The sequence below is a fragment of the Desmodus rotundus genome, chromosome 2, assembly GCF_022682495.2.
Source record: "Desmodus rotundus isolate HL8 chromosome 2, HLdesRot8A.1, whole genome shotgun sequence".
NCBI classification, from domain to species: Eukaryota; Metazoa; Chordata; class Mammalia; order Chiroptera; family Phyllostomidae; genus Desmodus; species Desmodus rotundus.
The window spans coordinates 20,766,337-20,780,621 of NC_071388.1; positions in this window are offsets into that span (position 1 = coordinate 20,766,337).

Genomic DNA, 14,285 nt, shown 5'->3' on the forward strand with positions numbered 1-14,285 from the left:
ATCATCGATGGCCACGTCTTTGTGTGAATGTGATTAACTCACACTAAATTCTCTATTTTGACTAATAAGCCAACCTAATGGGACAACATTTCTTCTGGACTGTTAAAATTACACATGTGTCTGGGAGTGATGGATTAACTGTTTTTTATTCACCGATTTCTATGCACTTATTATTGAAGCCCCTAAGATATGAATAGTTCCCTAACATTTAAGAGTTATTTGGGGGGTGCCCGTTTTTTTCTCTTCACAGAGTCTCTTTACACATCTACATTTTGGTTTCAATCACTATTTAATTAGATTCTGTTTCTCCAGCTTCAAACTCATGTATCTAGCTACAAGTTATCGAATGTCCTGCGATCAACTTGGTCTTGCCACGCCCCAAACTAATTACTAGAGCCCCAGTGAAAATGCTGCTCTTACCACTACATTACTGATCTCTGTTGGTGGCCATGTCATTCACATCAGATCGAAATCTCTGAGTCATCCTTGATGCCTTTCTTATCATTACTTTCCACATAAAATCTGTTAAGATCTGCTTGATGTCTATACAAATCATTTCCTTGATTCCTCCCTTCCCTTCACCCCCATATCCAATAGACCTCAGCGGTTTTCTAATTTAAATTCCTAAACCCTTCTCAAGTCTATTCCTTTTTCTCCAAACCTAGTAAAGCCGTGTTCAAAGACAGCCTCCCTGCTTGTGTCTCAGTCTGGACTTCTAACTGTTCTCCCACCTTGCACCATCCCCCCTTCAAATGGGTCAGTCTTCAGTGACACCTCACACTATCAAAAAAATGAATTTTTTTTAGGCTAATGTGTGATGTTCTCCATGATATTATCCTGGCTTCTAGTGGCTTCTAGTCTTTTCAAAGATAAGAACCCCCATTTATATTATGACTCAGGACACATACGTATTTCAATAACTGAAATTGTTTACCTTTACTGTGTATGCTATTGATATCTGTTCTGCTCTGATTTATTTTTATTCGTCAGCCCACATTGGTTTGAAAAGCACAGGTCTCATGTCAGCCTATCTCTAAAGTCTCATTTCGTTACTTCCTGACACACAGGCGACACTAAAGGGATGTGCTGACTGCACCTGGGAGCACCTGCACAAGGACCCTGGTCATTAAGGGCTGTTCAGAGAGGCACAACAGTTGAAGATGCTGAACTTTCATTGTTTGGAAAAAACTTAGAGTTTGGGAAGTAGAAAGAAATAATAAAGACCTGCCAGATATACTAAATAAATACAAAACTCACAACCAGACTGTGTATCAGTTATCATTAGCCATGTAACAAATCCTCTAAAGCAGCTAAAACCAATGTGATTTATTATTTCTCATGAATCTGTAAGCTGACCTCCTGGTTCTGCTCTTTACACCCAGACTCACTCACGTGGCTGCATTCAGCCAGTGGGTCAGCAGAAAGAAAAGGCCCAAGACGGCTCGCCTCACACATCGGGAGGTCGGTGCCAACTCTTGGCTGGGTGCCTCAGCTCCTCTCCATATAGCCTCTGACTTTCCAGTAAGTGAGACTGACTTCTTACATGGAAGTTTCAGGGGAGCATCCAGGAGGGCAAAGGCAAAGCTGCAGGACCTGTTAAGGCCTGAGCTCTGAATGCAATATGTTGTCACTTTCATCAAAGCAAATCACAAAAACAATGCAAATTCAAGGAGTGGAAAATACAATCTATCCCAGACCCTGTAGTAATCAACTTTATAGTTCTCCTAGTCCTATTGGTCATCCCTTTCTTTAATCAGGTATCCTCTTTTTCCCTCCGCTCTTTCCACTCGGCACCTGTAACCTAAGAATGAAAGGCAGGCTAAGTTCTTGAATATGAAGAGACACGCAGAAAGATAAGGAGGCTTTTTTTAATGACCATCTGCTGAAATACAGTTTAGATAGAGATGTTTCATGTTGGATTTTGACACCCCTAATTTGGGTGGTGCCTACCTGAGCTCCCATACTGTAACCTGCTATAGACCACTTGGCTGATACTCCCCTGGAGAGGAGTAGACCTTGCGCACGGAGGCAAACACTTCTTCTTTGGAAGTATTTACCCCTGATTACTCTTTCTTCATTAGACCTCTGTCATTCACACTGACCCACCCGATACTGTCATGTGTTCACAAATCATAGTTGAGCTCACGTCCTGTATTAGCATCTGTCTTAAGTCGGCCTCTGGGAAGCACCGCACTCACAGTGCAGCCAAGGAAGGTTTGTGCTTAGCCTGATGAAGCCAGTGTTTCAGCATCTGCTCATTTTGCCTATAGCTGTGATTAAAAAAAGAAAAAAGACAGATTTAGCCTAGATCTCTGAACACCAGGGACAGGGCATAAGCAACATACTTATGCATACAAAGCACCTTCACAATGACCTGCAGATCATGTAATACTCCACGTTTCCATTCAAGTCTGTCTCAGTTGCTGAAATGCTAGATTCTCTGTTACAGAACCATATCAGAGATACCCAGGCCCAGTATTAATTTTTCCCTTTAAATTAGGGCAACTACCAACTCAACCTGTTGAGATGCTAAACTCTAAATAAAATATGCATTTCCCTTTTATTTAAGCAATGAGTAAGTAAGCAATTTAAGAATTTAATACAAGTTTGAATCAGCCTTTATGAAGTTAGCTTTCATTTATTCAATAAATATTTGTTGATTATTCATGTGCAAAATAGTATGTAGTGAACACCTATTCTGTGCCAGGCACTGTTCAGAGTGCTAAAGAAATAACACTGTGTCAAACAAAGTTCCTTCTTCCCAGAGCTGACATCCTATGGGAAAGACAGCGTGGAAGATATAAAAACCCGTCGGTCTCTTGGGTTCCTGCCTCCCTGCACTTTCAGGTACTGTCTAGAGAATGACACATGCTGTAAAAGGAAGTAAAATATGCTTTGGGGCTTTAAAAAAGCAGTGTGTTGTTTTGGTTGTTTTTCCAGAGAAAATGGTTCAAGCCTTTGAACTGGACTTAGAGAATAGGTAATACTCACACCTGCAAATGAGGTGGGAAAGGCTTCCAGGAAAAGAAAAGGGGCAAAGATGAAGTGCTAGGGATTGAACTCATGATTCCACGTGGCTCACAGGTGGTTTCCAAGTGAGAGTGGTAGAGAGGAAGGTTAAAAAGGTAAGTTGTGGCCCAGGGCCAATCCCAACTTTGAGGCCTCAACACTGAAAAGGAAATGATTCCCACGCACGATGAAATAGACCTTTAAAAACACTACAGAAATGAAAGTTCACACTTTTCTCCCCCAAATTCTGATTTTTTTCCATGATGGCTTCTGTAATAAAGACTGACACTATATTTGGTGCTTGGTTGTCGACATCTTTTAAGTCTCATCCCTTCCTCTTCCCTCCTGCTCTTGATCTGGTCAAGCTGATACGAAAGCCCAGGTTCTCCCTCCTTCGGCACCAGCGGGAGTGTTCAAACCATACAGGAAGCCCAGCCCTGGCCCACTTCCTAACTGCCACGGAGAATCTTCTTTGCTGCTCTGTTAGGTTCAGACCTGCCTGGAAGGTTAGCAATCAATCTCTTCGTACGCCTGGGCCCAGTGTCATCATCAGTCCTGACATCAAACCACTATTTGGGGTGGTGCCCATCCCGTACCCATGGAGGGCCGCAGGGAGAATTTTGATACCCTTTTTAAAAAGGTAATATTTTTTGCCCTGGCTGGTGTAGCTCAGTGGTTTGGACACTGACCTGCGAATCAAAAGGTCACTGGTTCAATCCCCCATCAGGAGAGGTGCCTGGCTTGCAGGCCAGGTCCCTGGTTGGGGGCCTGTGACAGGCAACTGATTCATGTTTCTCTCTGTCTTTCTCCCTCCATTCCCCTCTGTCTAAAAACAAATAAAAATAAAATATTTAAAAAAATAAAAAGGTAATATTTTTCAAAACAATTCAAGGCCTCTGCTCTGTTCTAACTGGAAAACTCAAAAATCTGAGGCCCCATCATAGAAGGTTTTAAGGTACTATGGCCATCGGCATTTTACAGTATTTTAAACTATTTTCTCTGTAGCTAAAGAATCCATGTTTCTTGAAGTTAGGTAAAATAATTGAAAATTTTATCTTCTCTAAATACACAATAAACATTTAATGGAAGAATATCTTAGCAATACTTGTTGCAAAGCCAGCAGATATTTTGATAAAAGTAAATCTGAAAAAAAATATAGTTGTAGTAGACACATGCATTTTACCAAAATGAATAATTTGAGAAGTTGACCAAATTTTCATTTATTGAGGCACTTATCACTTGCAGCACACTCTGTTTGTCCCTGGAGGGGACCTTTTTTTTTCTCCGTAGTTACTTTCTATGCATACCTGCCACATGCATTCAAACAGGTGCACCGCAGGTGGTTAATTTGCCTACCAAAGTGAAAATAAATGGATGAATGATGAAAATGAACTAATTAGTTCATAATGAGCCACTTATATGCAAGCCATTCAGGGGGCATTAGGCTCTATTCTGGAATGAATTTCATGTACAAGTCATTCCTTGCAGAAAACAAACTGCATTAAAATTTCTAAAAGCTGATAATTCTAGATGATGAATAGCAGTTTTCTAAACTAACAAATAAAAGCTATTATGTGATTCTCATAATTAACTATATTTGACAGTCATACTGAGAGTATTTTATCATTGATGATATGTTACATCTTTTGAGAATTTCCTGGTTCTATGGAATGAGCCAATATCACCTTTGAAAATATGAATATTTTTGAATTATTTTCTACTAGTACAAACTGGAAAATAAAGTGCTATCATTTATAAACATTTTGTCCGAGAAAGGTTTCCAATTCCTATTAGAAAGAAAGGCCATAATCAAGCTAGACAATGGAACAAGATGAATGCAGGAACTAATCAAGATATCAGATGTAAATTGATGGTTGTCAGACTGGAGGGCGGTTAGGGGGATGGATGAAAAAGGTAAAAGGATTAAAAAGTACACATTGCCAGTTATAAAAGTAGTTACAGAGATGTAAAGTACAGCACAGGAAATACAGTCAATAATATTGTAACAACTATATACAGCATCAGGTAGGTAGTACACTTACAAGGATGATCACTTCGCAAGCTGCATAAATGTCTAATCACTGTGTGGTACACCTGAAGCTAATATGGTATTGTACATCAAGTGTAATTGAAAAAATTTTCAAAACATATCAGATGTTTTCACATATATATGTTCCTGGATTAACTTGGGAGATTTTCTTTCTGTAAATCTATTTATTAAATAATTACAGAGAATGAGAGTTGCTAAAAAATTTGCTAATTTCAATTCCAAAATAAAATACAAGCATTAAAAGAGAAGCCTAAGTAACGTCACCAGAATGTGTGGTTACAACAAAATTTAGTACAGAATTGAAAGGTGAGTTGCTTGACTATCAACACATCGAAAGGGAATATTGTCAAATTACTTACCAAGCTTTTGTCAGAAGTGGCAAAAGTTGTCGAAACTAACTGAAAAGCATTTGGTACAGATTGAAGACAAGACTAACACGGGGGAGCGTGTAAAACACACGCCATTTTTTTCTTCCGATGGCAGTACTAAGTCTAAATATGGAATAATTGTTATCCATTTCATGATAAATCTATTTCTAATGTGGACAAATTTAATAAAAAAGTAGCCATAACCCTTTGACAAAAGCTTCCTAAGTGTGGGTGTGTCTTTGGCAAAGACGCCTCAAAGGAAAGGAAAAATTAAAGAAAATGGACTACTGTCTAAAGGAACTAGGATGCAAATGTGTATAATTTTTTCTTATGGATGGAAATTGTGATATGGAAGAAGCTATTTCTTCACAGCATTTCAAATCCCTAAAGCCAGTAGTCCCTTTTGTGTCTGCTAGGAACTGCTTTCAACTATGGAAAGAGACTCAAGGTCAAATGTAAACAAAGAGGGAACACTAGCCTTGTGCTTTTGCCTTTAGGCAAATCCTCAACCTGAAATTCATAAAATATTCTTTCAACAAATATGCTAAGTGCTTCAACAAATAGGCACCAGGTTTCATCACAGACGTTCTGAAACACATCTGGAAAACTTAATGACAAAGATGTCTGAACCAACATACTCTCTCGGGCAGGTTTCCACGGCAGCCTTTCCTCTCTGGGCAGTGACTGTCCCAGTCTCCTCAAACTGCCAAGCCCCTCTGCCTCAGGGCAAACTACCTCATTTCTTATTCCTCAGAACAATTGGAAGCCAAGAAATAGAAAAATCCCTCGACTTCCTGCCACCAAATTTGCTTCTGCACCTTCCTCTCTTCCCTGCTTGTTATGTAAGCCATCACCTTTCAACTGGCTAGAATCTTAGGCTACCAATGTTCCCTCTTTTTCCTGTAATTTAAATAACTCTGTCTCTCCACTAATTCTTTCCTATGAGTGTTTGTTTGATCTGAACTAAAATCCCCATTTAAAATGCATGCAGACACCCTCCTCCCCCACCAAGATCCCACATCACCTTCAACCACTACTCTACCCTGTTTCTCCCAAGGCCATACTTCTTTAAGAAGGTACAAAATTCTTACTTTCCAGCTTTCTTATTTCACAAGTCCACACACATTTCAATACACCATTGCCCCCTCCACATCACTAAATTTATTTTTATTGAGGCCGTCGGTGACTTCTGGGCTAAGTGCAATTACCAATTTCATTGGTCATCTCCTTCAGAAGCATTGGACATGTTTACTGCCTCAACATCCTCTCTTCCCATGGTTTTTGTCACATCACGTCATGTCTTCTCATTTTCACCCTCCTACCTTTCAGCCACATTTCCAATTCTCAATTCTCACTTCCCTTTCCTCACCTATTTTTAAATACTAGACATCCTTGGAACTCAGCCCAAAGCCCTTATCCTACTCATACTCCTCTCCCTCCATCTGGTCAAACTCACTCATTCCCACAATTTCAAATGCTATCAACATTTTAATGACATCAGAAATTATAGCTCTATCCTGACACTTTCTTTTTACTGTGGAACTGTATTTGTAGAGTTTTTTTGGATGTCACAAGAACCCTCAAACTCAGTGTGTCCAAACCAATCCACAATCTTCCCTCTAAATCCTGCTCTTCATCCAACACTCCCTATTGCAGTAAATGGCACCACTATCTGCCCAGCTGATCACAAAAATACACTAGATGTTGGCCCTGTCCTCTCAATGCTACCTCCCAATGTGTAGAAATGTGCTACCACAAATGTGTCATTTCGGCCCAGTGTCACAAATTTAGGACAAGTCACCATTATCTTTTTCATGAAGATTCTCATCAACCCTTCCTGGAGGCACTTGTCTTTCTCCAGTTCTTTTTTTACACGGAAACTAAACATTTCCCCCTCTTCATACACATATTTCTTTAAGGCATTGTCCTACATAAGCCCATCGGTAGTTTCACATTGCTTTTAGGATCAAGGCAAACGTCTTAATCTGGCCGACAAGGCCCTTCAGGATCTGACCCTTGACTGCCTCTCTCACCCTTCTCACACCTCCTTTCTCCTTGCCCACCTCACTCCAGCAACTAGGAGACCCTCCTGCCTCAGGGCCTTCACACCTGCTGCTGCTTCTGTGTGGAGCTCTCTTTCCCTACCTCTCTCATTTCTAGCCAGATCTTAGCAGAAATCTTATCTCTTGTACAACCTTCAGCAATTTGCCAAGTCACTCATCTCCTTATTTCCTTCTCTGTAAAGTGGGAGTGGACATGAAGATAAGGAGCATTAATACAAGTAAAAAAATTACAGTGGTGCCTGGGATAGTGCTCAATATACGGTAGTATCATCATTTTCATTATTGTTACTATTATTGTCACACTTATCTTGCTTTTCAGAAAGGCCTTCTCTGATTCCCCTCTCTATATCAGATCCTTCCAGTATATGATTTTGTAACATTCTGAACTCTTCCTTCACTAGATTTAACTCAATTATGATTAATTGAATATTTATACATTCCCTACAAAACTCCAAGCTCTAAGAGGGCAGATATCACATTGCCTTGTTCATCACGGTATGGTCAAGGTCAATTCATTTCTAGCACTTGGAAGGTCCATAATATACAATGCTGAATGAATGAGTGAATGAATGAATACATAAATCACACTCCATAATTTACTTTTTGTCTCAAACATCTCAGAGCGCTCCTAGCCTATTGCTACAATTGATTCAACCCTTTCAGCTAGTGCCAGAAGAAGTAATTCGCCTCCTTGGATCCTGAAATGGATTGAACTGTGTCCCAAGGTGACATGGTAAAGTCAACCCTGGTACCGATGAGTGTGACTTTATTTGGGAATATGGTCTTTGCAGATGGAATTCAGTTTAAGATGAGATCATTAAAATGGGCACTAATCCAATAAGACTGTTGTCTTCATACAAGGAAAAATCGGTCACACACACATGCAGGAGACCACCAAGTGAAGACATGCACATAGAGGGAAGCTGGGGAAGACGACCAGAGGCAGATAAAGGCAGAGATTGGAGTTATGTCGCCAAAAGTCCAGGGATGCCTAGGACTGCTGAAAGTTTGAAGAAGAAAAGAAGAATCCTCCCAGAGACTGTGGAGAGGGCATAGTCCCCCAACGCTTTGACTTCTGTCCTTTAGAACTGTGAAAGAGTATATTTCTATTGTTTGGGGCCAGCCAGTTTGGAGTACTTTGTTACCACAGTCCTGAGAAACTAACACAGATTCTTTCAGAAAAAAAAGTTAATTCAGATGCAGATACACTGAGAGCCTGGACAAGTAGACAAACAGCAGAATCATCTCTGTCTGCCCCTCTGTGACATTCCTTGTTTTTTTTTCGCCCCATTATACATAGGACTCCCTTTACCAGAAGCCTGGGCTCTCTGATAAATGAGCCAGATTAGGTGCCCTCCAGGTCCTGCACCTGGCTCACCAAGCAACCAGAGGTTTCCAGACAGGACAGCAGTCCTGGTGGTTCCTGGGGTGGCGTCCCATCAATTGGGGAGGTTAGACTGACTCCATATAAGCCATTTTCAGTAGGTGGTTTTGACTACTGTTTGCTCCTCAGCTAAAAAGGAAATGTGTCCTTGCAATGCATTTAGCACAGCTGATTATGGAATGACTAATTGAACATGAAAAGCATTCTTTCTTTATGCCAGTCAGAAAGCCATGATTAGTCTGAAAAGGCTGAAAAGGCCAGCTCAAAGAATGTGTTTTTAAAAGCATGCAGCAATAATATACACTTAGTCAATTGGTGGAAAGTATTTGTCCTGTCGTCTTTTGTATGCTCAGTGATTACTGAACTGCCAACATTATTATTCTCACCAGTTCGCATGACTGCTTGACAACCTCTTATCCATTTGCATTTCTCAGTGACTTTCCAGGGGTGTCACTGGGAAGCTTTAAAATACAAAAGTGGAAGGCTAGAGAACTCTATTGATGCTTCCTATCTTATTTTGAATTATTGTAGCCACAGTCTTATTACTACTGATAGTCCTTAATTCAAGTATAATCAGAGTCTTTTGTTCAATATGAATAACACTGTAGTATAGATGTTTTGATAGCCTTGGAACAGGAACATTGAAAAATGTAATGTTATTTCTACCCCTCAAAAAAGAACATTAGGAATACTACCATTCTACCTCACAAAATATTTTTAATAAAATTTTATAGTATTTTCATCATTAAAAGAACAAAACCTTAGCTGTTTATAATTAAAAATTCAGAAAAAATCTTTTGATTGAACTTTGAATGAAGAAAATAGAGCAGTTGGCAAAAGTAGGTTTATAATTGTAAGTGTGTGAAACAGTGTATTTTTGTATAATTATTTACTAATTATTTTATTATTTATGTGTATTACAACTGCAAACCTAATTTGCCCACCCATATATCTAATGATAATAATTCAATTAACTTCAGAACTCAAAATCTCTAGAGGGTCTGGCAAAAATACATTTTCATCTTAAGAAAACTAATACATGAGCCACTTTTATCAGTATTTTCTTCATAGGTCAGAATATATTGATATTCTCCCTCAAAACATAGGGTTCTAAAAAGTACACGTAAGCACATTTATTCTTTATGAAAACATAAGACAACCTTAGAAAAATAAAATCAGTTCCCAATTCACATAAAATTTGGTCGGTCTTGAAACCCACGATCAAGTCCACGAAATTCGTGGCTGTTTGGATTGGATAACTACATTTGTGAAAGCAGGGGTCACCGCAAAGGAGCTTATCAGTTCAGGCATTTAGCCAGCTCAGCAAAGATCAGTACAGTGGTTCCAACCCACATATCTTTGACCCTTGGGAGGCCATTAATTAAAACTTATCTAAAAATCTGCATCCTAAAACATATCTAAAATATGCATCCTGGCATTGTCTGTAGTTGAAGTAAATAGTTACACAGATAATTTTTCAAATGTAAATAGAACATGATGTGATTAAAATAAGAATGTTCTTCAAAAATTACTGAATTCATAATAGTTTTTAATGGTAGTTTTAAAATTTACTTTTTCAATCCTCAGATTGAAAGAGCAGTTACTGTCATGCAGCCTCACCAGAATATCTCACAACTACCTATAGTCAGAAATAGAGATCAGTGATTGGATGCTTAGGATGTTTCAGGAATTGTGTTACACACTTACCTTATTCAATTGGCACAGCAAACCTTTGTAGATTTAATAAATTCCAAATTATTGGATAAAGCCAGAGAGATTTTCCTCTCAAAGTCATACTTCACAAAAATATAAAACCAAGAATTCTAAACTAAGATCATCACAACCCGTGTCTTACACTGTCCAATAGTCTTTGGTGTGCTGGAGCAACCTATATGGGCTATGTCAACTATTACATATCCAGCAACTTCGCAAGCCAGTCGTTAAAATCTGGTAATTCGAACTTGGCAATTGTGGACATATGTGCACCACAGGATTCAACAAGCACCAAATATAAGGGCTTCCTCCCCAAGCTCCGGAGAGTTCATTTAACTGCACACAACTGAATACAGCAAAAGAATTCAGGTGTTATTTCACTTTTATTTTGGTTCAAAGGGTTCAGAAGGATCTGTCCTTTCAAGAGTCTGTTAAAATGGGGATTTGAAAGGGGTTATGGGCACATCTGAAAAGTAAAGAGTTTCCTGGTAGGAACTCCAAATGTGTTTTCTGCTTTCTGGTATGGAGAGAGCTTTGAAAGCACGTATCTGCCTTTTCACAATGTCCAGCATTCAATCTCCAAAGCCAACAGAGTAAGAACAACATTTTATTCCTCCCTAAGGTTTCTAATCTCCAAGTAACCACAGGCCATAAAAAACTACCCTCACACATTATATTTTCAAGTTTTTTACTATTCTGTATTTTTCCCCAAAGTACAAAAGGCTTTTTCCCTCAATCACAAAATACGTGATACGGGTCAGAGTTTAGCGCAGACATTAGAGGTTGTTCATTTTCTCTGCCACGTATTTGGTTTCATGGCCCCATTCTGCTCAGTTCTTCATGAAAAACAGAAAAGTTAAAAATAACCTGCTGATGGAGTCAATGTCATTGCAATATCAGCATTCTAAAATCTTCCCTAAAGATCCTCTCTTAGTCAAGTCTCAAGCTTTTTCTTAAAGGCATGCTTTTTGTCAAAAGGATGTTGTAAAGCTATGGCTTTCTGCTACTCTAAATTTCTGAGAACTGCTTTGGTATTGAAATGAGACACACCATGTACTCACTCATCCAGATGAAGGGAGATGCTCCTCACAGCTCAGTGGGTTGGGTAAGTTCAGCTAGATGCATCCTGTCTGTCAATACCCCTAGCATCTACTCTCTGTGGTAGGTTTTATAATGCACAAGCAATTTTTCATTATTAGTGAAAACTAGCTGTAGCACAAATAAAAACTGCAGAAAACCACCCACTCATCAATGAGCAGTATTCTTCAGCGGCTTTGTTGTTAAATAATAACTCACTTGTATGTGCGAAAGAAAGACATTGTAAAAGTTGAAGTGTTTATTTAATGAGAGTACAGAAAAAATAACTGCTGTAAAAACTCCTTTAATAAGAATGAAGAAGTGACAATATATTCTTAAAACTTACTTTAATAAATAATACTTTCATTTCCTAACCATCGCAAGTTTCTTTTTAGCCGATAATTTTATAACATTAGCAGCTACTTTTTAGGACTTAATCTAATTTTAGCAAGACTCCCAATGTCAGCCATGATGGATTTAACTAATCCTGGATTATGCCTCCTTCCATAAAAACTAGAAAACTGACCAAAGCATATCATTGGTTTTCAAATGCTAAACAATAAGTAGCACAGGACTTTGAGAAGGGAAATAAAGGAGAGAAATCCCACAACTGACTCAGACTGCTCATGAGGTCACTTTAAGAACCAAGGAATGTAAGGCAGAAATTAAGCTGAGTACAGTAGTCCCTTTGAGATTAGGAGACAGAGATCAGAAGCTAGTAAGGTGAAGTCACCCAGAATTCGAGGGGCAAGAGAGAGCCACACAGGGAAGGAGCCCCAGAAATCAACCTTAGTCCCCTTAAATTTTTGGTTGAACACTAAGTTGCACTTGGGTGGAGTGAAGTTACATGGAACCAGGCAAAGAAGAGCTACTGACTAGAGAACAACTACCTGAGGCCATAACCAGACTAATCACCAGAACTAGCATAACGTTGAGAAATATTCTGACCAACTAGTGTGGAAAGTCTTTCTTAAACACGCAGGACATTCAGAAGAGACTCCAGAAAGACGACAGCTGAGGAGAGGGGCTCATTCAGCAAAATCTACTTTCAACTTGTCATAACAGAGCTTGAAGAGACAGAGTGGGATCAAGCTGGTCTTGAAATATGTTAAGTATCTGACATAAAATTCAACAATTTCAGGGAAGGAAACAACATCCAGACCTTCACAAGCAAAACATGCACATTATCTGGGGTCCAATAAAAACTTTTTAGACATGCAAACAAGAAGAAGGACATGACCCATAATCAGGAGAAAAATCAGAAAACAAAAATAGAACTGGAAATTACAAAGGTGATTCAATTAGCAGACAAGGACCCTGGGTAAAAGGCATAATACTATACTTATGTTCAAAGGTTTAAAATAAAACATGAGTATAATGAGGAAACAAGTAGGAATTCTCAACAAATAAATGGAAATCATACAATGGAACCACATGAAAAGTCCGCAGCTAAAAATATAGTGTAATGAAATAAAAAATTAACTGCATGGGCTTCCCAGAAGATTAAATATGACATGAGAAAAGTACAGTGAATTTCAAGATCAGGCAATAAAAACAACACAAACTGAAGCCCTGGAAAGAAAAAAAAAGCTTAAAAATGAACAGAGCTTCAGTGATCTCTGAAGATATCAAACAGTCTAATAAATATGTAATTGGAGTCCCAGAAAAGGACAAGAGACAGGGTGGGGCACAAAAATTTGAAGCAACAATGGACAAGGATTTTCAAAATTTGATTTGAAATATAAACATAGTTCCAAGAAGCTCACAAATCAAGAGCAGAATAAACATAACCAGAATCACATCAAGACACATCATAATCAAGTTGCTGACAATGAATAGTAAAAAAAATCCTTAAATCCTTAAAGCAACCAAGGGAAAAAAGAGACCCTACATAATAGAGAAAAATGATAAAATAACCTTTGACTTGTCATCAAAAACAAGCCAGAAAACAAAACAAACAAAAATGATAACATTAAATTGCTGGGAAAAAATGTCAGCTTAGGATTCTACATCTGAAAAAAATATTCATTAAAATTGAAAATGAAATAGACATTGTCATACAAATAAAAGCTGACATAACTTGTTACCAGTAACTTTCCCTACAAGAAATGCTAAGGGAAGTTCTCTGGACCGGAAGGAACGATACCAAGTATAAACTTGCGTCTTTACATAGAAAAGAACATTGCAAATAGTAAACATGTGGTAAGTATAATTTATTTTCCTTATTTTTAAAATTCCTTTAAAAGACAGTTGACTCTTTAAAGTGCAATTCATAATGAAGTCTTGTAGAGTATATAAAATGTGGAAGTAAAATATGATAACAAAAGAACAAAACATAGGAGAGAGTAAGTGGAAGTATAAGGTTGTAAGTTTCACAAATTATACATGAAGGTATACAGTAATATTATTTGAAGGTAGATTATAATAAGCTACAGATGCTTAACATAAATCCTCAGTTACCATTTAAAAATTTATAGATAGTTGTAGCAAAAGTCCAATGGAGAATGTAAAATAAAGTATTAGAAAACAATAAACCCAAAGCAAGGTTTAAAAATTAAAAAGAAGCAAAGCTTATACGAAATAAGAAGAAAACAAGAAGACGGTAGACAAATGCAAATATA